General features: G+C 40.6%; 1 protein-coding gene and 1 long non-coding RNA gene across 5 annotated transcripts in view; one reads left to right on the top strand and one right to left on the bottom strand.

Annotated features, from left to right (window-relative positions):
• The window catches only part of PSD4 (pleckstrin and Sec7 domain containing 4), a 63,350-nt gene that overhangs the window by 9,482 nt on the left and 26,939 nt on the right, over window positions 1-26,929 (top strand). Inside the window, exons 1-3 of one of the 4 annotated variants that reach the window (XM_074198091.1) lie at window positions 5,877-10,132; window positions 12,487-12,572; window positions 22,841-22,918. The gene's annotated coding sequence lies outside the window, so the exon portion shown is untranslated. The other 3 variants (XM_074198082.1, XM_074198101.1, XM_074198110.1) reach the window with 3 other exon arrangements.
• Window positions 393-23,468, bottom strand: LOC141496059 (uncharacterized). The gene is made up of 3 exons (XR_012470930.1): window positions 23,313-23,468; window positions 22,838-22,951; window positions 393-805 (listed from the first exon to the last, which is right to left on the bottom strand). It is a non-coding gene; the product is annotated as an uncharacterized LOC141496059 (long non-coding RNA).

Raw genomic sequence — 26,929 nt, 5'->3', positions numbered from 1 at the left:
AAACTCAACTCAAGCATGGCCTTATGCATGAAGCTTTTCCCAATTCATCCTTATTCCTTTCCTCCAAAAAAAATTATCTTGTATTTAATATCGCTATCATCCACATATTTATCTATCTATCTATCTATCTATCTGTCTACCTACCTACCTAATGGGTGTTTGTGTGTGTGTGTGTGTGTGTGTGTATTTCTCCCCTGATAGATTATAATCTCCTTGAGAGTAGAGACTATTTAATTTTTGTCTTTGTGTTTCTAGCAACTTGTATAGTTCCTGAAATATAACTGTTTCATATATGCTTGTTGGTTGAGTCACATTTGCCCAACCTACCTCAACTCACCATGCGTCTGTTGAATAAGGTATACTCATCTAAAGGCACATTTCTTATCCCACCAAGTCTGAGTAAATACCTATGAGATCAAATATGCTTCCTCCCATTAAGATAACTAGTTCATTTTATTCATTGTACAATTTTGCATGAAATTTTATTTTTGTAGTGACTTGAGACAGTGCTGGCCCCTTCTTTGATTTTATGTCTTATAAACTCTTAGGAGTTTCAACTGTGATCCTTCTCCTATGTATTAGTTTATCTCTGTGGTGCCTAGCTATCTGGGTTTGGATAGACAGTTTTCTTCTTCTCACTTCCTTTTCAGGGGAAACCCTTTGGGTTACATTTGAAAAATACCAAACTAATCCATTCTTTCCAGCTTCAGTTAGGTTCACTCCATCATACTTCAGGAAACTGTCATCCTCTGTCCCGATATGTGATTCTGAAATCGAAATTCCATTCTCAGACTCCATAATGATCCTAGAAAGGGTTTAAAGTAGGAAGAAGCTTTAGAGTTTATCTAGATAGATTCCTTCATTTTACAGATCAGGAAACTGAAACCAGAGTAGTGTATTTAGTTGTTCAAGGTCACATAGTAAGTGATTGACAGAATCAGGACTAAAGCCAAGTCTCCTGGTTCCTAGTACAATGACCCACTATGCTGTAATACTTTTAAACAATAAAAACTATAATAATAAAAATAGCTGATATTTGTGGAGGACTTTGAGTTTTCAAAGAATTTTACATCCCTTACCTCCTTTAATCAGAACAACTCAGTGAATTTTATGCTATTATTAGCCTCATTTTATTAAAAGATATGTTATGGATACGTATTCTGTGTGTGTGGAAGAGTATACCATCATTGCTCTTGAAGGTGGTGAAACTTTGGAGGCCATCTAGTCTAACCCCTCTACTTTTTTTTAAGAAAGATTTTATTTATTTTGAGTTTTACAATTGCCCCCCATTCTTGCTTCCCTCCCCCACCCCCCACAGAAGGCATTCTGTTAGACTTTACACTGGTTCCATGGTGTACATTGATGTCAGTTGAATGTGATGACAGAGAAATCCTATCCTTAAGGAAGAAACATAAAGTAAAAGAGACAGCAAGATCAGACAATAAGATATCAATTTTTTTTTCTAAATTAAAAGTACTAGTCCTTGCTCTTTGTTGAAACTCCACGGTTCTTTCTTTGGTATTCTCCATCACAGATAGCCCAAACTTGTCCCTGGTTGTTGCACTGAAGAGATGAGCAAGTCCATCAAGGTTGATCATCACCCCTGTGTTGCTGTTAAGGTGTACAGTGTTTCTCTGGTTCTGCTCATCTCACTCAGCATCATCAGTTCATGTAAATCCTTCCAGACTTCCCTGAATTCCCATCCCTCCTGGTTTCTAATAGAACAATAGTGTTCCATAACATACATATACCACGGTTTGTTAAGCCATTCCCCAATTGAAGGACATTCACTTAATTTCCCATTTTTTGCCACCACAAATAGGGCTGCTATAAATATTTTTGTACAAGTGATGTTTTTACCCTTTTTCATAATCTCTTCACTAACCCCTTTATTTTTAAAGATAGGGAAACTGAGACTTAGGGAGGTTAAATGTATACAACTACAATAAGGGTATACAACTAGAAACCATCAAAGGCAGTTTGGCTCCTGGGCAATCTTTCCATTGAACTTGGAAAAAGAAGTTTTATTAATGCATCTGGTTTTTATATTATAAAACTTCCCCTGGTCTGTTCCTCATTCTTAAACCCTCATTTGTAACAATAACAACAATATTAAATAAACACAATCAGTAGTTGACTGCATCTGATGGTATATGAAACACTTTCTTTCCATAGTCCCCCTGCTCTCTCTACTAAGAGAAGAAGGAAACATGTTTCTTTTGATGAAAGGGATAAATTTGTTCCAGTGTTTCCAAAGGCTTCGAATTAAATACATGGTATTTGTGGACTTGATTATCTTTTCTCTTTAACTTCAAGGGAACTATGGATTTATCAATGTAGGCTTTTCACTCTACTAACATATATGGCAGCCCTTCCTTTCCTTACTGAGAACGTGTAGCCTAAATGTGCTACTTTTTAACTTCCACTCATGGTTCCTGGTTTTGCTTTTGGGGATTAAGAAAATAAAGCTGTGTCTGCTATATGAAAGCCCTTCAAAGTCTATTATGAAGGCAGTTACCCTGTCACTCCACAGTCTTCTCTTCTCTAAATAAATATGTCGACCACCTTCAAATAGTTGTCAGAGAGCATAATTGAAACCTCTCACCATTCTGGCTGCCATCCTCTAGAACAGATAGATGGTCTCTGGTTTATCCATAGTTCAACTGGAATATGGCACCCAGCAGAGAATATGGTACCATAGATCAAGGCAGAGTACAAGGGAACTACCATATGCTTAATACCGGACCCTATATAAAATATTGTCCCAGGTACCAAAAGACATGTCAGGGTCCCTCATTTGAGAGACCACAGAGCTAACCCTGGAATTTCTAAACTTTTCTGTTTTGTTGACCTCTATAGCAGTCAGATGAAGACTATGGAACCCTTAAGGAAGCTGGTGTCATAGTAGAGAATCAAAATATCTAGGGTTCAGATTTTATTTCAGACATTTACTAGCTGACATTTAGCAAGTTCCAGTTTTCTCATCTGTAAAATGGGAATAATAGCATCTACTTCATAGGGTTACTTTGAGTATTCAGTGAAATAATATATATAAAGTTGTGATGCCTTTTAAAGGACTATATGAATACTAAATATAGTACTTAGTGAAATGATAAGTTATTCTCAGAATAGTCTTTTTAAATGCAAAAAAATCACATAGGATAACAAAGGAAACTAGTTATTCTCAAATATAGTCATCAAAATATTTTAAAAGAAGTTCATGGGCCCTAGATTAGTCTAGCAAGACACAGCAGCCCTACAACTAGTTTTTTATTCTTTTTAAAAATAATTATTTTATCTATTTTAATTTTATTGTATTTTTTCCAAATAGATATAAAGTGTTCAACATTCATTTCAGTAAGATTTTGAATTTCAAATTTTTCTCCTCCCCCTTCCTTTCCCCTCCCCAATCAATCCATTGGTTTGTACATGTACAATCATGTCAAGCATATCTCCCTATAGTCATGTTTTGAAATAAGAATCAGAACAAAAATGGAAACCATAAGAAAAAAATTAAAGTGAAAATAGTATGCTTCAAGCTGCATTCAAATTCCATAGTTCTTTCTCTTTTCCATCCTAAGTCTTTTAGAATTGTCTTTGATCATTGTATTGCTGACAAGAGTCAAATTTATCATAGTAGATTATCTCACAATATTGCTGTTAATGTATACGATGTTCTCCTGGTTCTACTCACTTCATTCTGCATCAGTTCATGCAAATTTTTCCAGGTTTTCCTGAAATCTGCCTGCTCATCATTTCTTTCAGAACAATAGTATTCCATCACATTCATAAACCCCAACTTGTTCAACCATTCACCAATTAATGGGCATCCTCTCAATTTCCAGTTCTTTACCACTACAAAAAGAGGTGCTATAAATGTTTTTGTCCATGTGGTTCCTTTTCTCTTTTTAATGAACTCCTTGGGAAACAGATCTAGCAACCATATTTCTGGTTCAAAGAGAATAATTCCAAATTACTGTCCAGAAAGGTAGAATCAATTCACAATTCCAACAACAGGGCATTAGTATCCCAATTTTCCCATATTCCCTCCAACATTGATCATTTCTTTTCTATCATGTGAGCCAATCTGACAGGTATTAGTTGGTACTTTAGAGTTGTTTTAATTTATTTTGCTAACAAATAGTAATTTAGAGCATTTTAATATGACTATAAATACTTACTTATGAGTTTTGAAATAGGGACCAAGCTTTATTTTTGCTCTGCTGGAGGGTATTGATGATGATGACATTCTCTAAATTTGACACCCTCTAAATTCCATAACCTAAAATAAAGCCACATTTACCCCACCCTCATTATATTTCTGTCTTTCCCTTTTTAATACAAATCAAGTCAGGGTTTTGCACACAGCAGGAACTCAATAAAGGTCAGTTGACTTGACTCAAATATGAATTCTGTCCCCTGTCCTCAAGAATGATACTGCCAAGTCCAGTAGATGAAGAAACAGAAAACTACTAGAGATTAATTAAATAATAAACTGCTTGTATACATAAGAGTAGTTCAAAGAAGGGAAAGATCTGGAGTTTCTCTAGTGGTCAAGGAGAGGTTGAGGTTTGTCTAGGCAGAAAGGAGTGGGGAGATTTTGCCATGAATGGTGGAAAGGGGGAAGGGGACCCTTGAAACCAACTATTTGAATCATATAAGACAGCAAGTAGAGAAGTACAACTTGCCTTAGCACTTATAATTTCCATTTTATCAACATACTAAAGCCAGACTTAATTGGCATCTATAATTAACCATTTATAATTTTGGAATCCTCCTGTGACTCATCAGGGCCAGAAACTGATCTTTCTTGATGTGAGGCACTGAAGTCTTCTGGCCTACAATTTCATCTGTAAAATGAGGAGGCTGGACTAAATAAACTATCAGATCCCTCCAACTTTAAATCTATGATCTATGATCTCTAAACCTAGCTCTTGCCCTGAATTCTTTTATGAATCTTTGCTAAATGACCCTGAGGTTCCCTCCCAGGTCAAAATTTCACAAATCTGTGTTTCTACTTATGTGTGTATCTGACTTAACTATAAACTCTATAACTCCAAGATATGTCTTTTTAAAAATTATTTCTCTTAGCATCTTGCACATAATAGACAGTGAGGTGCTGCAGTGGATAGAGCACTGGGTCTGAAAGAACTGAGTTCAAATCTGCCCTCAGTCCCTGTGGTACCTTGGCCAAGTCACTTAGCACTGTTTGCCTAAATTCATCTATAAAATGAGCTGGAGAAGGAAATGGCAAACCACTCCTATATCTTTTCCAAGAAAACCCCAAATAGGGTCACAAAAAGTCAGACACAAATGAAAAATAATTGATTAATAACAGTTACAAATACAGTGGGCACCCAGTAAATGCAGTATTTGTGGAACTAACTATCTTGCTGGTTTGTACTTTTTCTTTAGAACCTTAGGCCATATCCTAAGTTTATCTTTGTAGATATCAAAGAGGGTCAAAAATATTTAGTTCATTGCTCTCTGAACTCAATGAAATCTGGAGCTAGTTGACTCTACAGGCTGAAATGACAAGACTAATGAGACCAAAGTCCTTGGGTAGATCACTTGGCTTCCTCCTCTCTATCCTGGATAGAGACCAGATTAAAAAGAGACCTTGAGAATGAGACAAAGTTTCTGCATAGTTTCAGATGTAGAGGAGTATAGGTGTCCCCAAATTATAGAAACATAGAATTTAGGAGATAACAAGAAAATCAGTAGTCATTGATTCCAACCCATGCTTGAGAGGAAATATTTATCTCTCTATTCATCTATCTATTTCTCTATCTATCTCAATCTATAAATAAATAATCTATTCTATCTCTATCAATCCATTCTCTCTATTAATCTATCTGATATCTGTTCTATTTCTAATCTAGCATCTATTCTATCTTTACCTATCTTATTTCTACCTATTTACCTATCCTTCTTTCTTTCTTTCTTTCCTTTCTTTCTTTCCTTTCTTTCTTTCCTTTCTTTCTTCCCTTTTTTCCTTTATTCCTTTCTATCTCCAGCAAATAGTGGTCTAATATTTGCTTAATGTCTTCTGAAGACAGAAAGGCATAAAAAGAGAATGGGGAACTAGATGTCCTGTAAGTTTCCTCCCAGCTCTACCTTTGTGATCCTATGAGATGTTTAAGAATAGTTACCTAGTGTCATTGCACAGAAATGTTCCGTAAATGTTATCTCTCTTATAAAACCATTGAGGGTCTTTAGACTCCAGAACTGTGCCTTACACATGTGCTATCTCCCACAGGGTCTGATAGAGCACAACTGACAACTGTTTATTGAATATATGACCAGTCTCCTCACTTGTTTTCCCCAGTTCTGTGAACATGACTGCAGAATCAATGTATTGAGGACCTATAATTTCATTTAGTGTTTCAGAGTTTTCTCTTCCCACACAGATTAGTCAGTCTATGACTTATAGAGAACTGCCTGAAGCTTAGAGAAGCTTTAATTTGTTGAAGGTCATTTGAACCTAAATCTCCTGACATGAAGTGATCTTGCCACTGTGCAAGATCCATAGGCATTAGATTTCTCCACCAAGAGATCAGTAGAAAATTTGGGGAGGAAAACCAATGTTAGTAGCATGGTGGGGGTAGAAACCAGATTACAAAGAATCAAATCACAGAGTCTTGGAGCTGAAAGGAACAGATAGACCAGCCCATAAAATAGCACATAAAAACCCCATAAAATAACAATAGCCAGCTTTTATGTAGCAATTGAAAATTTGTAAAGTGCTTTGGAAATGTTATTTCATTTGATCCTCAAAAATAACCTGGGTGGTAGGTGCTATTATTACTTCCATTTTACTTTCCATGAAGAAACTGAGAAAGGTAGAGGTTAAGTGACTTTACCCAGTGATGTTTATATAACTACTAAGTATTAAAAGCAAGATTTAAACTCTAATCTTCCTGAATCCAGGTCCAGTGCTCTATTTATTGCCCCCATCATATGTGAACAAGCATTGGCTTTTCACTTGTCCAACAAATAAATATTCATCTTGCTTTTCCTCAACGACTTTTAATGAAGGGAAATTGATGTTCCTCCCTATGTCCCAAAGCCGCCCATTCCAGTTTTGGATAGTGGCAATTGTGAAGAAATATTTCCTTTTACTAAATCTGCTTCTCTGTGGCTACCATTGCTCCAAACTTTAACCTCTGTGGCCAAGCCAAACAAATATGTTTCCTCTTCCTCATGACAGCCCTTTAATAATTGCTGCTTCTCTCCCATCTGTATGATCTTGAGAATGGCTGACATGGTCACCCCCAAGGTTTCTCCTCTCCAGGATCATGCTCCTTGCTTCCTTCCACCAGTCTTTGAGCTTTTCCCTTTTCTGAATGACCTCATGTTTTTCTGGGTCTTTTCTGAAATGTGACTCCCCAACTGAGCAGAGAGGCAGCCTAAACACATTATGGCAGAACCATCACTATCATTCCTTAATGCAATTCAGGGAGCAGGAGGGTATTAATTGCCATTTCATACTTTTGACTCTTATTTATCTTAGAGTCCTCTGATTTTCTCTTAGGAACTTATTGCCAAGCTATGCCTCTTCCATCCTCTATTTATATAACTAAGTTGATTTTTTTAACCTATGTGTATTATTCTATATTTATCCATGTTAAATTTAATATTCTCAGATTTGGCCCATTGCTCTAGCCCAGTGGTTCTCAAAGCTGGGGGTGGATCTGTGGGATCAAAATGCCAAGTCATTCTAGGAGCTATTTGTGGAAAGTTATGTCTTACCAAATGGGATCTCTGAGCCTGGAGTCAGCCAGAGAATGATTTGAACAACCATCATAGAACAGGAGAAAAATGCTTCTTTTAGTAATGTAAAGTGAAATCTTTGATTTTGAGAGATAAACTGAGAGAATCAACCTCCTTTGGGAAACTATCTGTTAATGCCCCACAGTGACTAGAGGGACAGAGTGCCATAGAAAGCACAGAAAGAGGTTGTCCCTCCAAAAAGGGAAGTGCAAGCCAGAAATGTGTTTTAGCTGGGAAATATATATGTCCCAGAGTCAAAGGGATCTGGTGGGCTGCACATGATATATTGAGGTCCTGAAACCAAATAGGGAGTAGACTAGAGCTCTTGGGAGAGAAAGACAAACACACATACACACACACACACAAACACTCCTATCCCCTAGGCTATCTGTGACTTTGACTTCCAAGGACTCCAAACACAGACTGGGAGTTTGTTTGGGGCTTGGATTGGACTAACGATTGCTGAGGTTCATTCTATCTCCCAAATTCTTTGATTCCATGATTCTATGATTCTATAATTATACTTGGTCTTAAATACCCACTTTTCTAGAGACATCTCAGTGTACTGGATTAAGTGACAAACTTGGAGTCAGGAAGACTTGGGTTCAAATACTACCTAGTTGCTTACTAGTTATGTGATGCTGGGTCCTTAACCACTCAGCTTTAGTTCCCTTATCTGTAAAATGGAAAGTGAGTACTGATAATGGCATCTACCTCAAAGAGTCTCTGTGAGTATCTAATGAGGGAAGAGCCCTGAATTTAGAAGCAAAGCACCTAGTTCTGCCACCATCACTATGCCCCTGGGTCAGGTTTCTAGAAAGGGGGCACCATAATGCATAGAATGCCAGGTCTGGAGTCAGAAAGACTCATCTTCATGAGTTCAAATCCAACCTCAGATACTTACTAGCTGAATGACCCTGGGAAAGTCCTTTAACCCTGTTTATCTCAGTTTCATATCTGTAAAATGAGCAAGAGAAGGAAATGGCAGACTACTCCAATATCTTTGCCAAGAAAACCACAAATGAGATCATGAAGAGGCAGACATAATTGAAATGACTGAACAACAACGAAAGGAGACAGAGTAGACGCCTTCTAAGGTCCTGTCTAGCTCTATCCAGATAACATGATATTAGCTATTATTATTTATTAACTGATTGACCTTGGCAAATGATTTGCTCCCTCTGAACCTCAGTTTCCTTCTCTGTTAAATGAGTAGGTTGAAGTAGTTGAGTTCAAAGGTGTCTTCCTGCTCAAAAATCCTAGAAGTGCCAATTTAGTCACTGAAAATGTGAGGGTAAAGTGAAGTAGACTGACTGCAGCTGGGCTTCCAGTCTGGCAAGAGACATTGTCCTCCCTGGTGCCTGGCGATGGGGAAGGCACTATTGAACCCGAATGTCATCATCACAAGTGGCGACACTTCGCTCTGAGAACAAGAAGGCTTAAAGAAATGGAGCAATAGTTGGAGCTCTGCCACCATCATATTTGACTTTTTCAAAACTCTGGCCTTTGGCCTCTATTGTCTACATTTTATCAAGGAAGTGACAGGAAACACTAATTGGTACGCCAGGCATAGGGGTCAATGAAGCAATAAAAAGTTTTAACACCAATTTGACAATATATTCTTTTAACAACAACAGTAACTCACTTTTATACAATGCCTAGCATTTCTATAGCCCTTTAAGGTGTGCAAATGCTTTAAAAATATCTCATTCTCTCAACAACTGTTATTACCACTTTACATATGAAGAAACTGAGGCAGATAGCAATCAGGTGACTTGCCCAGGATCATGCAGCCGGTGAGTTCCTGAGGTGAGATTTGTACTCAGATCTTGCTGACTCCAGGTTTAGTCCTCTATACACAGAGCTAACCACCTATCTCAAACATACAAAGTAAATGCAAAGTAATTTTGGAGGGCAGCAGCAACTGGAGAAATAAAAGACCTTGATTAGGGTTTGTTTCACCTCTGTTGAATGCTGGGAAATTTACGGAAACTTGCCATCATCTAGGAAGACTGTAAGTTTCAAACATTTTTTATGTTTACTTTTCAATTTTGAGTTCCCATATTCTCTCCATCTCCGAAGTCCTTCCTTCAGTCAATGAAAAGGCAAGGAAGAGGCTACCCTTTATTACATGGGAAGCAAGACTGAGTTTCAGAGAAAGTGCCAACCTGCACTGGCAGAAGGCATTTCCTCACATGAGAGTTACCTGTACTAATGAAAGCACAGGACCAGTCCCTATTCCTGATTAGATGCAAATATGAACTATTTCTATTCTACAGAAGGAGTAAAACTGCTGCCTGCCCACCAACCTTTCATACCCTCGGGAAAAGCCCCCCACGCTCTGTCCTAATTAAGAAAAGTAAGTAGATAATAGAAAAAGTCTTGAAAGTGGAGAACACTGTTGTAGAAATTGTAGAATAACATTTCAGAATGAAAACAGATTTCTATGTGGCATGATTCAAGGCATTCTTTAGATGGGATAGGATGGCATGGGATGGGAGTGTGTTCCTAAAGAAATGCGATCCGAACCCTGGTTTGGCCATACCAGGATGACCAAGGTTTTTTTAAAAAGGATAAAACAGGACCTTGAGAAGAGTTTCCTATCGATCCTGCAGCGGGTAGGGGCTAAGGATACAAACCAACATAAAGCATCTCTGCCTTCAAGGAGATTACTTAGAAGGGCAGGAATGCCAGGGGATATATATTTGGAGTTGGAAGGAAAGCTAACATTGGAAAAGGTGTTAAAAATCCTACAGAGGGATGAGATTATGGCGAGAGCAAGGTGGTGGAAAGGATGGATGGCCAATGCAGTTACAGAAGAGGCTGAAGGAAGGGATGGAACAATGAATGTGGCAGCAGTGATCAAAAGGAGAATGTCTGTTTTTGTAGGACAGTAACGGATATCAGCACATCCTTCCTCACAGTCCAGTGAAGATGGCAGGTCAAGCACTATAGGCCTCCTTTTACAGATGAGGAAACTGAACTTTAGAGACTGCTCGTAGTCACATAGTCAAGGGGATGAAGAGCTGGGGCTCCATAAATAGCAATTGTTTTCTATTCAGGCCAGAAATTCCAAGGGTATTTCCCTCCCAAAGTGATATTTTTCTGAAGACAAATTAACCCATCTTTTGTTTCAATCTTTACCTAAGCTTAGTCATTGAGTGGGTATTGCCTTAGACAGAGACCAGGGAAAGACCTTGATTTAGAAAGGCCAAAGTAATCCACTGCATCCTAGTCAGTCCTTTGCCAGTCTTCCTGACCCATGTTTTGCCACTTGACTTTGAAGACTGGAGGTGGGAGGAAGGCTGACAACGACCTTGCACAGCTCTGCCTCACTTAAATCCAATCCACCTGAAAGTCAAGATATCACCCTTGTGATGTCATTTGTCCTCTGAGAACAAAGAATGAATAATCACAATCATTTTGATCCCGGATAATTAGTACTCTTTCCCCTTTGTTAAAGAAAAAAAGATATAAGTTCATGTGAGTATATGTATATCTGTGTATATATGTAAACATGTAGGTATAAATGTTTGCATGCATTATATGATGTGCAAACACATACATATATGTAATAAATAAAATATAGTAAAGATAGAAAATTAATATAATGAATGTATATATAGATATAAATAAATATTCACATTGGTATACTGTATATAGGTATATACAATAATGTTTAGCCTTCATTTTCAAAGAAGACTATGGCATCAGTGAGGTGATGATGCTATGACATGCATGAGGAAAATTAGACTGAATGAGGAAAATGCTGTGCTAAATCACCAGCCTCACTTTCTTCTTCAGAGCCATCTGGGTCCAGTGGCCAGATAGGAATCAGGATGACTGGAGATGGCCCTGGATGTGAAACAATCAGGGCTAAATGACTTGCCCAAGGTCACACAGCTAGTGAGAATCAAGTGTCTGAGGCTAAACAAACTCCTATCTTCCTGACTCCAAAGCCAATGCTCTATCCATAGGTAGATAGATAGACAGATACATAGATATAGATATAGATATAGATATAGATATATAGATATAGATATATAGATTAGATTAGATTAGATATAGATATATAAAAATGCAGATGTATATATATGTGTGTGTGTGTGTGTGTGTGTGTGTAGATGTAGATATGTGTTCATATATCACTAACTTAGCCAGACTTAAAATATGATGGCCACATATGTGTCCAATCCCACTGATTGACACAGAAGTTTTTGCATGATTTTGACCTATTTCATTTCCAACCTTGGTAGTTAATCTCTCTTTATGTGGCCTAATCCACCACCATATTGGTGTCAGATAGTGCAGAATCTGTATTAACTCATATTTGGGAGCTCAAGTGATCCACCAGCCTCAACCTCTTACAAACCAGGGATTACAGGCTTGGGCCAGCACTCCTGTCTCAGAAAAAAATATTTAAACTAATACAATACCTGTTTATTTAGGTCCAAATCTTTCAGAAATAATTTTAGTTAATTTAATATGAATCTATATCCAAAGTATTTGTAGCTTAGAGAGGAAACAAGTGGCACCACCAGCTTCCCATGCCCTCGGACATGACTCTCCCTCAAGACAATTTCAGATAATTTTTATAAGGAATCTTAAACAAGGAAAGTTGATCACAATATGTAAAAATACAGTTAGGACTAACATTCTAGAATGATTGAGTAACATTCCTCTTTCCTCCTTGACTATTCCCTTTACTCCTAGAGCAAGTAAAAGGACAACATCTCTAAAATAAATATTTATATCCTTAATCGATGGAAAAGGGTAGGTCCTAACACCAATCACTTAAGGTAAGTGTTGTATCATCATCTTTATCATCGTCATCATCATTATTTTATCAGTATTAATTTATGGCTTTATGCTTTTTAAAATACTTTGTAAATATTATCTCATTTAATCTTCACAACTACCCTGGGAGGTAGGCCCCTTTCTTATCTTCATTTTACAGATGAGGAAACTGAGGTTAAGTAACTTGACTAGGGTCATACAACTCGTAAGAGATTTAAGCTAGATTTGAACTCAGGTCTTACTGTGTCATCTATCTTTCTATAAACAAGACAAAAGATACTTTTTATTTAAAAAATAGTTATCACTCATCCATTTTTCTATGGAAAAACCTATATCATTCATCTTTCCAAGGGATTTTTCCAAGGTATAGTAAAGAGTTTTTTTTAAGAACAGGGAAATACTTATTTTCTTAATATTTCTAGAGAAACTAAAAGACCTCTCACACTCTGTACTGTTTCTTAAAATGTGTTGAAGGGAAAATATTGATGCTTTAGAATGTTCCCACCCTTCCCTTGTGTAGGTACCAGCATCTACTGAAGAGGAAAGGAAGGTGAGAGAAACTGAGGAAGGCTTGGAATTCAGATCAGGGGAGTAGCCTGAGATGTCAGAGGATAGGACTGTGCTGAGCAGCCCTGAAGGCCATGCTGAAGGAGAAAGGCATGAATTTGTGACATGTTAGCCTTCAGAACCCCTAGGTGACCTAGGAGAAGGCTACAGAGGAATGGAGCTCATTCAAGCATTTTATAACAAAACAATTAATTACTTGTTAAAAGGAAAAACTAAAATAAAAAAAAAAACAGCTCATGCATAATGTCTTTAATGACCAAGAAGGGGAAGGGAAGGCTTCCTGGATGGTGGCATTTAATTTGTTTGTTAAGGGATGAGTAGAAAAGTTAGGAGATTAGCAGATAGAGCCCTGAGCCTGAAGTCAGGAAGACTCATCTTCCTGAGTTCAAATCTGGTCTCAGACACACTAACTATATGACCTGTCACTTAACCCCTTTTGCTCAGTTTCCTCATCTGTAAAATGAACTGTAGAAGGAAATGTCAAACCACTCCAGTTTCTTTGCCAAGAAATCCCTAAAGTGTCAAAAGAGAGTGTGACACAACTAAATAACAATGTTTAATGACTCATTCCTGTAATCCCAGCTACTACTAAAGATGGTAGATCCCTTGAGGTTGGAAGCTTGAAGTGGCAAAATCAGCATATTCAGCTTTAATATGGTGATCCCCTGGTAAGGGACGAGACACCATGCTACCTAAGGAAGGGCAACTGGATCCTGGCCAAGCAGAATAAGTCAAAATTCCTGGGCCAATCACAGTGGGCCTAGGTCTGGGCTTGGGAGCAACTAATGCACTTCTATCCTGGAAGAGATAAGGACACCTAGTCTTTACAATAAAAAATGATTTTTAAGTTTTTAAGGCACAAGAAGGGGGGGGACATTTTAGAGTCCTATCCCTTTATGACACAATTCAAATATGATCTTTTGCATGAAATCTTTTCTGATCTTTGCAACTGCTAGTGCCCTCAATACAAGCTAACTTAATATATAACTAGTTTGAATATATATAAGTATTTTCTCACTTTATATTTTGAGTGCATCTTACATATATATATATATATATATATATGTATGCATGTAGACAGACAGATAGATAATGGATGGATGGATGGATAATGGATGGATGGATGGATAGATGGATAGATGATGGATAGATGATGGATAGATGATAGGAGAGAGAGAGAGAGAGAGAGAGAGAGAGAGAGAGAGAGAGAGAGTTTCTTCTTTGTACTTGTTTTCCACAGTAATATTTACTAAATATATATTGATTGATTCAGGATTGGGGTCTGTTCAAGAAGGTTCTGGAAAAGATTAGGAGTCAGGGTAAGAAACTGCTCAATAGGGCTACATTGAAACCATTAAGCAAGAACTATAGGGTAGGGAATGAGTTAAGTGGTAGTTAATGGACACCATGAAATGGGTGTTTGAATGGTGGAAGGTTCTGATGAATATGCAAAGAAGGTTTGGTGGGTAGGGTAGGGATGTGGGAGAAATTACAAGTAAGGATGTCAGAAAGGAACAGCCCAGGGGAAATGGTATCTTCAAGGAAAATTTCCACAGCAAGGTGGCAGAAGAAAGGTAAAGGAGGCAGAGAATGAAGAAGAGTTGACCCCAGTTGGCATGTGTTTAGTGATATAGGGAGAAAGGAGAATGAGTAAACCTTGAAAATCCAGGATGTACATGAAGGAGAAAATAAAGGTATCAACAAGAACATGGAAGAATAAAAGATGAAGATGATAGGAAAAGATGGATAAAGTCATCTAGGAAAATGAAAAGAGGTTTAGACGCTAATTATCTAATTATCTGACTAATCAACCCACTCCTCTGGGTAAATGAGCCTAATTAATTCTTAAGTTTCTAGAAACTGGATTCCTGCCTTGTTCCCCTCTTACCTAACCCTTGGACTGACCTCTGGATTTTGTATCTTGTGTTTATCCCAAGAAAACAGATTTCTATCAATACTTCCATGTTGACCTTCTCACAGACCTGAAAGTCTACCATGACTCTAGCTCAATCCTCCCCCCACCCCAGGCTGGTGCCTGCCTTTTGTTGATTAGCTCCAATTTGGGTTGTCCATAGCTTGTCTGGAAACAATCGTTTTCATGTTGTCTCCTCCATTAGACTGTGAGTACTTTGAGATGAAGGATTATTTATTGTCGCTTTTAGTTTTGTTTTTGACCTATCTATGTATCTTAGCATCTAGCACAAAGTAGGAGTTTAATAAATGTTCATTAACTCAAAATGCTTTTTAAAAACTAATTGACAAAATAATAAGAATGAATAATAATAAACCAATGGCAAAATAATAATACTAAAGGAATATAAAGAAATAATTGTAGCTGTTGCTTATATAGCACTTTAAGGTTTACAAAGCTTTTTACTTGTATCAACTCATTTGATTCTCTAATATAGATACTATTATTCCATCCATTTTACAGATAAAGAGACTGAGAGTCAGAGAGCAAGTGACTTGTAAGTGACCCAGAGAGATTACTCTGTTTTACCTTCCTGCCTCTCTAATCCTTCCATGTGCCAAGCCCCTGTTATATGACCAGTAGATGATGGCAGTTATGATTGCAAGGGCGGTGCTCTACCCGCTGAACACCAGATGCCTCCCACTTTACCTTTGCCTTTTATCAAATTGTGGGGAATAGAACATGTAGAAACTGATCTACAAAGCCATAAATGAAACAGCCCCTGCCCTCGGGGGGTTTACATTCTATAAGGGAAGACATCATATGCAGAGATAAGAATGTAGGAAATCTAAACAGAATAAAGGTGCTGTTAGAAGAGAGTAAAGTCTACCACCAGAAGAAGGACATAGTAATTGAATTCAAGTACAGCATGGTCATGGATACAAGTTAAAGCACAGCTTTCCCACTATAGAGTAGAATCTGAGCAACAGCAGTAGAAGGAAGACTGAGCGGGGAAGCACCCCCAGATCATGCCAACAGGTGTGCCTAATGATAAGATTATCATTATATTAACTATACTGTACTTTTTTCTATATGTACTTATGGTATATTATATAGTATATGAGTATATAATATACTTATAGTACATTATACTATACAAACTCTTATACTAAGTCTCTCCTTCCATCAAGAGCAGAGCTTGGTGTCTGGTGGTAAGAGCCATAAACTAGACCCCTCTTCCAGAGCACGAGAATTTACACCTTCTTTTGTTCTCAGATTGACTGGCCAAGGAAACTGTTACAATGACTCTGGAATTGGAATTGGCTTTCAAATTCCACCTTTCTCTTACTGTCTGTGTGACCTTGAGAAAGTCACCTGAACTCTCTGGGTCCCCACCTTCCCATCTGTAAAGCGATGGCTCCCCTCATCTGAACAACAAATATTTACCCTGCACTGAAAATATGCACCTTTTTCTGCAGGGAAAACAAAGTTTTAAAACATGACCCCTGCCTTTAAAGTATTTCCCATTTGGTTGGGAAAATAAAACATATCCATATGGCACTATAACTTATAAGACCAGGAAATGGTTCCCTGTAAAGAAGCAAACATTAAACCTAAAGACTCCAGGCTGTGATGTTCCAATGATGTTCTGTGATAAAAAGGGGTCAGACAAGACTTTCCAGAGTTTAGGTTCCTCATCCATAAACCTATGGGAATCATATTGTGCCAGTTAGTTAATAAGTTGGTTTGTTGTAGGAGAAACCCCTTAAAAACATTAATGGTCTAGCAGGTCAAGTACATTTATTATGCTCTTACTGGATACTAGGCTCTGAGCTAAGTATCAGTGAAAGTGTGTATCTTGGGGAGGGGGGGAGTCAGCATGCAAAAGAAGATTATACATACATCTTAAAACAGTGCAGATGGGAGATGAGGCAAGGCCAGAGGAATGTCCCTAGCAAAGGGAAGGGAGGGCAGAATGGAAATGCCTCCTATGGAAGGTAGAATGAACTGAGTCTTGAAAGAAGTCAGGGAACCTGGGAGATGGAAATGAGGAGAAAGTGTTCCAGACCTGGGAGATGACCAATGAAACCTTGAAGATGGGAGAGGGATTTGTTGAAGGTCAATGTTAGTAGACATTGAGTATGAGGACTGCAAAAGTAAGAAAGGATCAGTTTGTGAAGGACTTTTAAAAAGTCAAATAGGAAATTTTGTATTTGATCCTGAAGGCCATAGGGAGCCACTGGAGTTTGAGTAGGGAAGTAGAGGCAATGTGATCACACATGTGCTTTAGGAAATTTCTTGGTGACTGAATGGAAGATGGACTAGAATGGGGAGAAACTTGAAACAGGCAGACCCCTCCCCACCAGCAGCTATTACAACAGGTCAGGTCTGAGGTGATGAGGGTCTGCACCAGAGAGGCAGCACATGAAACAGGAATGATAAGTGTTGGTGACAGGTTAGATTCCCATCAAGGTGGGAAGACCAGATCACTGCAGGGAAATTGGTATCCTGGACAGTAATTGGAACAGGGTGATGTCTTGACTTTTCATGTGAATTAGATTTAAGTGAGGCATAGTTGTACAAAGTCATCACTCTTTCTTACTGAGTCATCAGAAGCCCAAAGGCCAGATAAAAGTCAGGATGACTGACAATGGTCCAGAATGCAGTGGATGACCTTGGCGTCTTTGATGCCTGACCAAACTCTAAGCACTCCACACCTGCTTCAGTTGCCTTCATGGCCATTGGAACAAACTGTTCTCATCTGTCCATTCCACTGGAGGAAGTCTTCACATGCTTAGAGTAGACAACCCTAATTCACTAATAGATCAGAGACCTTTCAGTTACCCTCAACCTGGGTCAGCCTGTCTGCTGAGATAGTTTTGCCATGATTTGACCATGATACAGCCACAGGTGAGAATTGGGAGACAAAGGTCGATAAGCAGCCCCAAAAAGGGCTTGACAAGCCCTCACACCAGAGGTCCTAGCCTTCCCTGAATATCCCATACACCCTCAAACAGTAATAGTGAAGTTTGGAAGAGGGAAGTTTGGAGGAAAAGCTATGTTTGGGACAAGTTGGAAAGGTGGTGAGAGGGAAGGGGAAGGACCCTTTACAGAGGGTGGGATTTAAGTTGAAATAGAGAGGAGTTGTTTTCAAGACTGGGCTATCATAGAATTTAGAGCTGGGAATTTGCCTTAGAGACATTTACTCCAATTCTTGTGTTTTACAGTTTAAAAAGCTGGGATCATATAGGTGAAATGATAATAATAATAATAATAATAATAATGTTTGTCCATCATTTTTGAAGAAGACCACAGTGTCATCAGGGAGATGATGCCATGACAAACACATGAAGTAGATTGGAGGGGGGGGGGCTATGCTAAGTCAACAGCTTCACTGTCTCCTCCAGAGCCATCTGAGTCTAGTGGCCAGATATAAATCAGGATGACAGGAGATGACCCTTGGATGCAAGGCAATCAGGGTGAAGTGACTTGTCCAAGGTCATACAACTACTAAGTTGTATGACTACTATCTGAGACCAGATTTGAACTCCTGTCCTCCTCACTCCAAGACCAGTGCTCTATCCATTGCTCTCCAATGAGGAAGTAGCAGAACAGGGTGTAAGAACTGGAGCTGGGCCCCCAAGGCTAGGCAAAGAGGAGTGAGAGTCTTTCTAAGCAGGGGGCAATGTCCTGAGCAAGGATGTGGAGGAAGGAAATTGCAACATGTCTCTGAGGGATAGTGGGGAGAACATAGCGGAAGGAGCCTCCTATTTGATGGTACATGAGCCTCAGCTATTCTTGTTTGGTATCAATGAGTCAGGTAGTTTCCTTGTCAAAAAAACTGAGGATGGCCATTATTGTACGGCTTACCTCATGAGGTTGTTGGGAGGAAAATGCTTTGTAAGTCTTCTGAATTCAGAAAGCTGTTCCTGAAATTTGAATCCTGCTTCTGATATTTTATAGCTGTATGGCCTTGGACAAAGCACTTCATCTCTGTATGATGAGAGGGCTGGATGGCTGACTCCTACTTCCCTTTCAAACTCCAGACCAAGGACCCCATGGTCCTGTGATCTCCTGCCCCCTGCAACTGCCCCAAGATCATCCACCAAGTCTTCTTACTTGCTACTGAGACTCCCTTCCTAGCCAAGGTTCCTGAGGGGTCCTCTCTAACTGCCCCCACCACTAGCCTGTCCCACTGTCAAACCTGAAGAGCCCCTAGGAATTCCATGATATAATGGTCATGGGCCAATGAGGACCTTGGCAAAATCATGAAAGGGATGAAATTTGTTTTCAATGTTCCTATTTCAGAATTTCCATAATCATTCCACTAAGATGGAGCTCAGTGTTGGAACCACTCCTCATCTTGGGGCATTGCCTACCTGGCCCCTAGCCTAAGACTTCCAGTTTCACTTGGGGCATCTTCTCTAGTAATCTCTTCTTTTCCTTGCCCATATTCTGGATTTTCTCCTTCTTTTTCTCTCCCATCAAAATCTAAAGGTCCAATATCTCTTTCCCTGAAAACCTTGCTTTCTTCTGTTTCAAAGGTTTTTAACCTTATTTGTATCATGAACCCTTTTGGCCATCTGAGAAAGACTTATTACAGGGGAATTAGATAGAACTAGCTATCAAAAAAATCTTAAACAATTTTATGGATCTTGTAACTGACTATAAATAATTTAAGATGTTAATGGCCAATAATGATTAATATTTCAATAGCTCAAAGAAATGCTTGCATCCTTTAGCATCATCCTTCAACACGTTAACCCTAAGGAGTGACTAATGGAGATGCTGTAATAGTGATGTGGTAAAGGAGGCATGTTTGGGCAGGGGAAACTTTCATTTCCCTACAAATTGTGCTACAAACAAAGAACTCCTCCCATCTAAATGTTAAACAGGCCTTCCCTTTCTGTTCCTCTCCTAGAGTTGCAAAGATTTTGCCTCACTACCTCCCCCAAACAAATGATATTATTATAATGAAAAGATTTTCCTATTCTTTAATGTCTATTATGTTATAGTCACCTTCTGTCACCTATTCCTGCCCAATGTCACCCTTTCTACCCTCCCCTCCTGCAATGCCCGGGGACCAAGGGGCCAAACTGCTCCATTCTTTCCCAACCTGATAAAAAAGAACAAGGAAATTCAGAGCATGGGCCTGAGAGTGATGAGAGAGCTTGATCTGCTACATAGAAATGAGGAAGAAGTGGGAAGTGGTCAAATTTGTCTCTCACACTGGCCACCCTCTAGGTAGCCTCTCTACCCCCCCCAAGAATCTTCTCCAATGCTCTCATCTTCTTCAAAATACATGATAAATGCATCTCTCACTTTTGCACACACACACTCAAGACCACTCATTCGCTCTCACACACATACTCTCTCATACACAATCATTCACACTCATATAGTCACATACTCATAAACTCACACAATCACACTTCTATAGTCACAGGCAAGCTCAAAGCAACTCACATATATTCATACTCACTTATTCATATACCTTCACATACACATTCACACACACACACACTCATACATTCACCTAGTCACACTCAAACACACACCCTGTTACATACGCACACACTCATATATTCATATAGCCACACTCACACACATACACATGCACACACTCACACTCGCACTGTCACATACATGCATTCACACTCACTTATTCACATATACATTCATGTACACACTAATACACATTTACACACACTATCACATACATGCACTCATATTCATTCACATATACACATACATTCACACACATTCACACTCACACACCCTGTTATATACACCACACTCATACTTATTCATATACACACATTCACATTCATGTACTCACAAATTCACAAACACACATACACCATCACATGCACACACTCACATACTCATATATCCACAGGCACGCACACACACACACACACACACACACATTCCCACAGCTTTTCAGGGGCTACGGAAGGGTGGGTGAGGATGGGTCTGATGAGGATGGTCTAAGAACCGAGACACCTAAGGCAAGCCATGGGGCTCCCTTCCAGGGGGTCCAATCCCTTCCCCCTGCCCCAAAGAGCAGCTCAGTCTTGAGTGTTCAGACCTCTTCCACCCGCTCACTACTACCTGCTACCACCCAGTTTCCTCTTTAAGCAAACAGGAAGTGAGCTTATGCTCCCAGAAGAAAAAGTTAGAAACAAGAGGGGGGCTTGGCTCTGCTGCCAGTCTGGCCGTCCAGTTTGTATATCAAGGCCAGACTGAAGCAGGAGGACTGGACTCTGCATGACCTGAGGCAAGAAGGGAAGGTCGAGGGGGGTGAGGATCTCAGGTCCCTGGCTAGACGACTGGCAGGCCTTGCTCCTGGGGTTAATTCGTTTGGGGGGCCCAGAGGGATGGAGGAGAGGAAGTGTGGCAGATGATCTGGTCCAGCCAGCAGAGATGATGGCTGTACCAAAGGAGAAGCAGAGCCCTCCCCAGGGATCCTAGCCATTGCTATCATTGCTGGGTGGGGAAAGGTGACCAGGAAGTATTAGACAAAGGCAGATGTTGGAGAGAAGGGTATGACAGGGCTAGGATCTTGTGAGTGGTGGACAGGGGCTAGACTGAGGTGTCCTGATTTAAATTTGGGGATCAAGGCCTAGAATAATCATGAGGCTAATGGGCCAGAAAATCACAGGGAAGAAATGTGCCCCTTGAATATTGGTACCCTGAGGCAAAGCCCCAGTTGCCTTACCTTAATTATAGCTCATAAGATCATAAACATCCAATTAGACTTGAAAAAGACATTGGTCCGTTATAGTTTGATTGCTGGTCAACTCCATCAAGGATCTGGGGCCTCTCCCTCAATGTCCCGGAGCAATCCAGATCCAGTCATGGCATCTAGGTTGGCCTAGATCCTAGAGACGTCTCCCCATGATGCCTCAAGACCTATTTCTCCTTTTACCATGGAAGAAGGAACTGGAGCAGCGTGGGGGCTGATCTAAAGTCAAGGCTTAGAGGGTCTCGTTTGTTCATGCCTCTCCCCAAGTTAAACACAGCACAAATATGAGGACTGCTAAGCTGAGGGCAAGGGAAGAAGAAAGTAAATTTCCCTACTTGCACTGCATTCTTAATAGAATGTGCACTGGGCTGGGAGTAAGAAAACACTACTTCTACTGCCATGCCTACACTGACTTAGCTAAGTCATTTCACTGACTTTCAGTGTCTACAGCCAATAAATGAGGATAACAGTCTCTGAGGTGTGGTGGACACGTGTGTCTTTGGTAAAAGCCTGCATGCAAATGAGAGGTGTGATTAGCACACTCCATGGGTACATCCTTCAGGAACATATACTTTCTGAGAAAAAAGGTCCCAAGGTTGGAACTTCAATGTGGAAAAGCAGAGAAAATGGGCACCTGAACTCCCTCTATCAACCACATGAGGTTCCCCGGAGAAGCATAAGAGATGACATAGTGATGACTGAGAGCCACAGGGCTGGGGAGGGAGGATGGTGACTGTCTCTCACCCTGTCTCCCTGGCAATCCCAACCCCAATGAGAACTAAGGAAGGGCAAGGCCTGGTCCTGATTCCGAACCTGATGTGGGGGGCCGATGGGCAGTCATTGGGCAGTGCAAGGGGGAGCAAAATGGAAAAAAGGGGAAGAGGAGGCATCTTGGACCGCCCTCGATCAAAGCTACATCTTGTGGGCAGGAAGTCTATGAACGGGGGAGCTCCTGGGGAACCATGGGGGAGGTGACTGGGAACTAGAGGGTGGAGGGTGGAGGGCGGAAGGCGGAAGCTAGCTAATGTTACCCTACTCACCAGGGAGGACGGACCCCGGAGGTTGGAGCTGCTCCCTGGGGAGGTCCAGATCAACTTTCTCCTTCTTCCAGCCCTGGAGAGGTAAGTCGTGTGAATCTTAGCCCTTAGAGAGGCCTGGGAAGGGATAAAGGATGTCAGAGCAAAGATAAACTCTGAGACCTTCTTGAGAGGGGTGGGGTGGATAGTTTGCGGGCCTTGGAATTGGGGAGACCTGAGTTCAAATCCCACTTTGAATTCTTACTTTCTATGGGACCCTAGGCAAGTCACTTTATGCCTCAGTTTAGGGAAGGATTTAATGACCTCTAAGGTCCCTTCCATTTCTGTATCTATGATCTTATGAGAAAGCCCAGGAAGGAAAAGATGAAAGGCTAATTATGTGATGATTAAACAACCTATTGGCTGGTAGGTGTTTCTTGAATGCCTATGTGGTATCGAACCCTTTGCTAAGAGCATCCTGCCACATCCTTCCACTTACCCCTTCCGCGCACCTCACTCCTTCCGGCTGACATCACCAGCTCTCACCAAGAGAGCACCAAGCTCCCCTAGTGCTGGTCCCCAGCCACACATCCAAGGGTTGGTGAATGAAAGACAATATGCGCTATGTCCTCCTCCTTCATCACCACCGTGAACCTTCTGGTTATGGATGGGGTGAAGTTCCTTCCTGATCAACCCAAAATCATCCACTCACCCCACCTTCTGGGAACCCTGCCAAAATAAAAGATCAAGGGAAGCAAAGGCAGAAGCTTAACTCCTCAGGGACTTTCTTGTAGGCCAACCATCTGCCCAAGCCTCTAAGACCAGAATATTCAACAATCTAGAGATAGAGGGTCAAAGGCCAGTTCCATGGACCTGACTAAGTACACAAAACCAAGCTGGTGGACAAAGCACCATGTGAGACCCAGGACAGGGTCTCCCAGGCCAAAGACTCCAGCATCAGGGTTTTCAGCAGGTCTCCAAGCAGCAGCATCTGCATTAGAGACCATAATCACCATGGATGTCAGGAAATGACCCATGATCATACCATATCATTGCATCTGGTGGGGAACCCCCACCTGCCCAGTGCCCCTTCCTCAAAGCACAAGACACCCAGCATGAAAGGGGTTTGCCTGGTGCTTGGAGAAGCCAGAGGCTTTGGGAAGCCATTCATGGATAAGATAGGGCTTCCCAGACAACCTGGTCTGCCTTCCACTCCCCATTAACAAAATCCGACCAATATGCTAAAGGGTTGATGATGGGAGCAAGAGAATGTGGTGAACAAGAGTGAAAGTCCTCATACATATGGAGTTGTTCTGGGATGGGGGAAGGAGGGGAGGGATCAAAGGAGCAGAGGGTGAAGCCTTTAGACATATCGGTCAATCAATCAGTAAGTATTTATTAAGCCTTCACTGATATGCCAGAGACTGAGCCCAGAGGATACAAAGGAAAATTTAAAACATTCCTGCCCTCAAGGAGCTTGCAATCTAACAGACAAGATAACATGTAAAGGAATATATGTATGTAAGATACATCCAGAGTGGCAGGGGGGAAGGGGAGGAGCCAAGAAAGGCCTCCCAGACAGCAGTCATTTGAGGAAGGGGGATCAGCACTACACCTGGGGATTGGGGGAGCCAAGGAAGTTTCGGCACCCCAGTTGATCACTGAAGGAAGACAAGGATCAGAATAGAGGAGGGAATTCTTTCCAGGCACAGGAGAAAAGTAATGGGACATCAAATTTGGGGAAACCTGACTGGTCTAGTTCAGCTGAAATGTAGCCTGTATGAAAGGAAATAATGTCTGAGTAAAGTTGGAAAGAGAAGGCCATGAACATCAAGCTAAAGAGATTGCATTTGGCTCCAAGGGCCATAGAAAGTAGAAGGTGATATGGTTGTGGTCATTAGATGCAGCCAGTAACACAATAGACAGAGCAATGGTCCTGAAGTCAGAAGATTTTTTTTTAGGTTTTTGCAAGGCAAATGGGGTTAAGTGGCTTGCCCAAGGCCACACAGCTAGGTAATTATTAAGTGTCTGAGACCGGATTTGAACCCAGGTACTCCTGACTCCAAGACCAGTGCTTTATCCACTATGCCACCTAGCTGCCCCAAGTCAGAAGATCTGAGTTCAAATCTAGCCTCAGATACTTATTAGCTGCGTGACTCTGAGCAAGTCACTTCACTTCTACTTGCCTCAGTTTCCTCATCTGTAAAATGAGGGTAAAAACAACACCCACCTCCCAGGGTTGTTATGAGATTATATTTGTTTAAAAAAATGTTTCTCCTAAGTCCCTGGTCCATAGTAGGTGTGATATAAATACTGTTCCCTTCTCCCACCTGTGCCTTGTGAAGGGTTTCAGACAGAGATGTTTGAAACAGGGATATCAGATGGGGCTATTATAAATAGTTCAGGTGAGAGCTAATTAGGAGATCAGAGCTAGGGGACTAAGCTATGTAATTAGAGGTATAATTAGAGAGTGTTCTTAACTGGGTGTTATAAACTTGGGGTGGGGAGAGAGACAGAGAAAGACAGAGAAGAGAAAAGAGAGGAGAGAAGAGGAAAGAAAAGAAAGTAGAGAGGGGACAGAGGGGAAAAGGAGACAGGGAAATGAGAGAGAAGAGAGATAATACATTTATACACACACACATACCTCACATGTATAACATGTAAATACACATATATGCTGTGCCATGTGTTATAAACATGTTTCATGCATGATGTTATATGTGTTCTTACATAGATATGTAACAAGATTATGAAATATATACACGTATGTAAAACAATTTATTTTGCTCTCTGTATAAAATACAAGTTTATAGCCCCAGTTTAAGAACCCTGCTCTATAGATTTATATACTCATATATGCTCATGCATAAATACATATATATATACACTATATTTCACTATAATTGATTTCCTCTGCAATCCTATGCATTACATTTTATGGGACAGCTGGGTAGTCCAATGGGTAGAGCATTGGGTGGAATCCGCAAGAACTGAATTCAAACCCAGTTTTAGACACTTCCTTTCTGTGTGACCCTGGGCAAGTCATTTCACCCCATTTGCCTCAATTTCCTTATCTGTCAAATGAACTGGAGAAGGAAATGACAAACCACTCCAGGATCTCTGCCAAGAAAGCACCAGATGGGGTCAGGAAGCATCAGACACGACTAACAACAATATTACATTTTACACATTTAAAAACAGGTTTCTAAGAAGGGGTTTCTGAGCTTCACCAGATAATCCAAGGGGCCCAGGACACAAAGAAAAGGATAAAAACCTCTGCATTTAAAAGGACCCAAATGCCTGACATGTTGCGGAGAGATCCATCACTCTTTTCCTCATGACATCATGTGTTTTAAAAGGGGAAGGGAAGGAAGGAAGATGAGGTTAGGTCTGCAAACTGGCCCCTAGGAAGCTAAGAGGAATATGAACTATGTTCAAATCCTGCCTCATATGTTTACTAGCTGTGTGACTCTGGGTAAGTCACACAATGACTGTCTGCCTCAGTTTCTTCATCTGCAAAATAGGAGTAAAGAGAGCACCTATGTCACAGGGCTGCTGTGAGCTTCAAGTGAAATAATGTATATAAAATACCTTGCAAATCTTAAAGTGCCTCAGAAATGTTATTATTATCATTATTATTACTTAGACATGGTGTTTGGGGTGGGGTTAAGGGTGTGGCAATCCCTCCAGTGGAAGCTGCTCCCAGAAGAGGGAGAGCAAGGAAAGGGAGATGGGAGGCTTCTTCCCAGGCCCAGCAGGACTGGAGGCCAGTTTGGGTCTGGCTCCCTGGGGACCTTCTGGCTTGAATTTTCCATGGAACAGCCTGAGAGGGGAAATTCAGGGACAAGAGGGGGAAAAAAAGCCAGACAGTCTTAGGAGAGACGCCTAGCTGGCAGGTGGGCCAGGTATGTGCTCCCCCTCCTCCTCTCCTCCCTCTTTCTCTTTCTCTTTCTCCTCCTCTTCCATCCCTCGTCCTGACCTGAGCTTTTAGCTCTCAGATTTGACAATCAAAATCTTGAGTGTGGGAAGTAGTCCAAACAAATCCAAGGAATCCTCTACACAGAGTCCTTTCTCTCTCTCCTCCCCCCTTCTCTCTCTCCCCCTCCCTTCTCTTTT

The sequence above is a fragment of the Macrotis lagotis genome, chromosome 1, assembly GCF_037893015.1.
Source record: "Macrotis lagotis isolate mMagLag1 chromosome 1, bilby.v1.9.chrom.fasta, whole genome shotgun sequence".
NCBI lineage: Eukaryota > Metazoa > Chordata > Mammalia > Peramelemorphia > Peramelidae > Macrotis > Macrotis lagotis.
The sequence above is the reverse complement of the archived record's forward strand: the minus strand, read 5'-3'. Positions and strand labels throughout refer to the sequence as shown.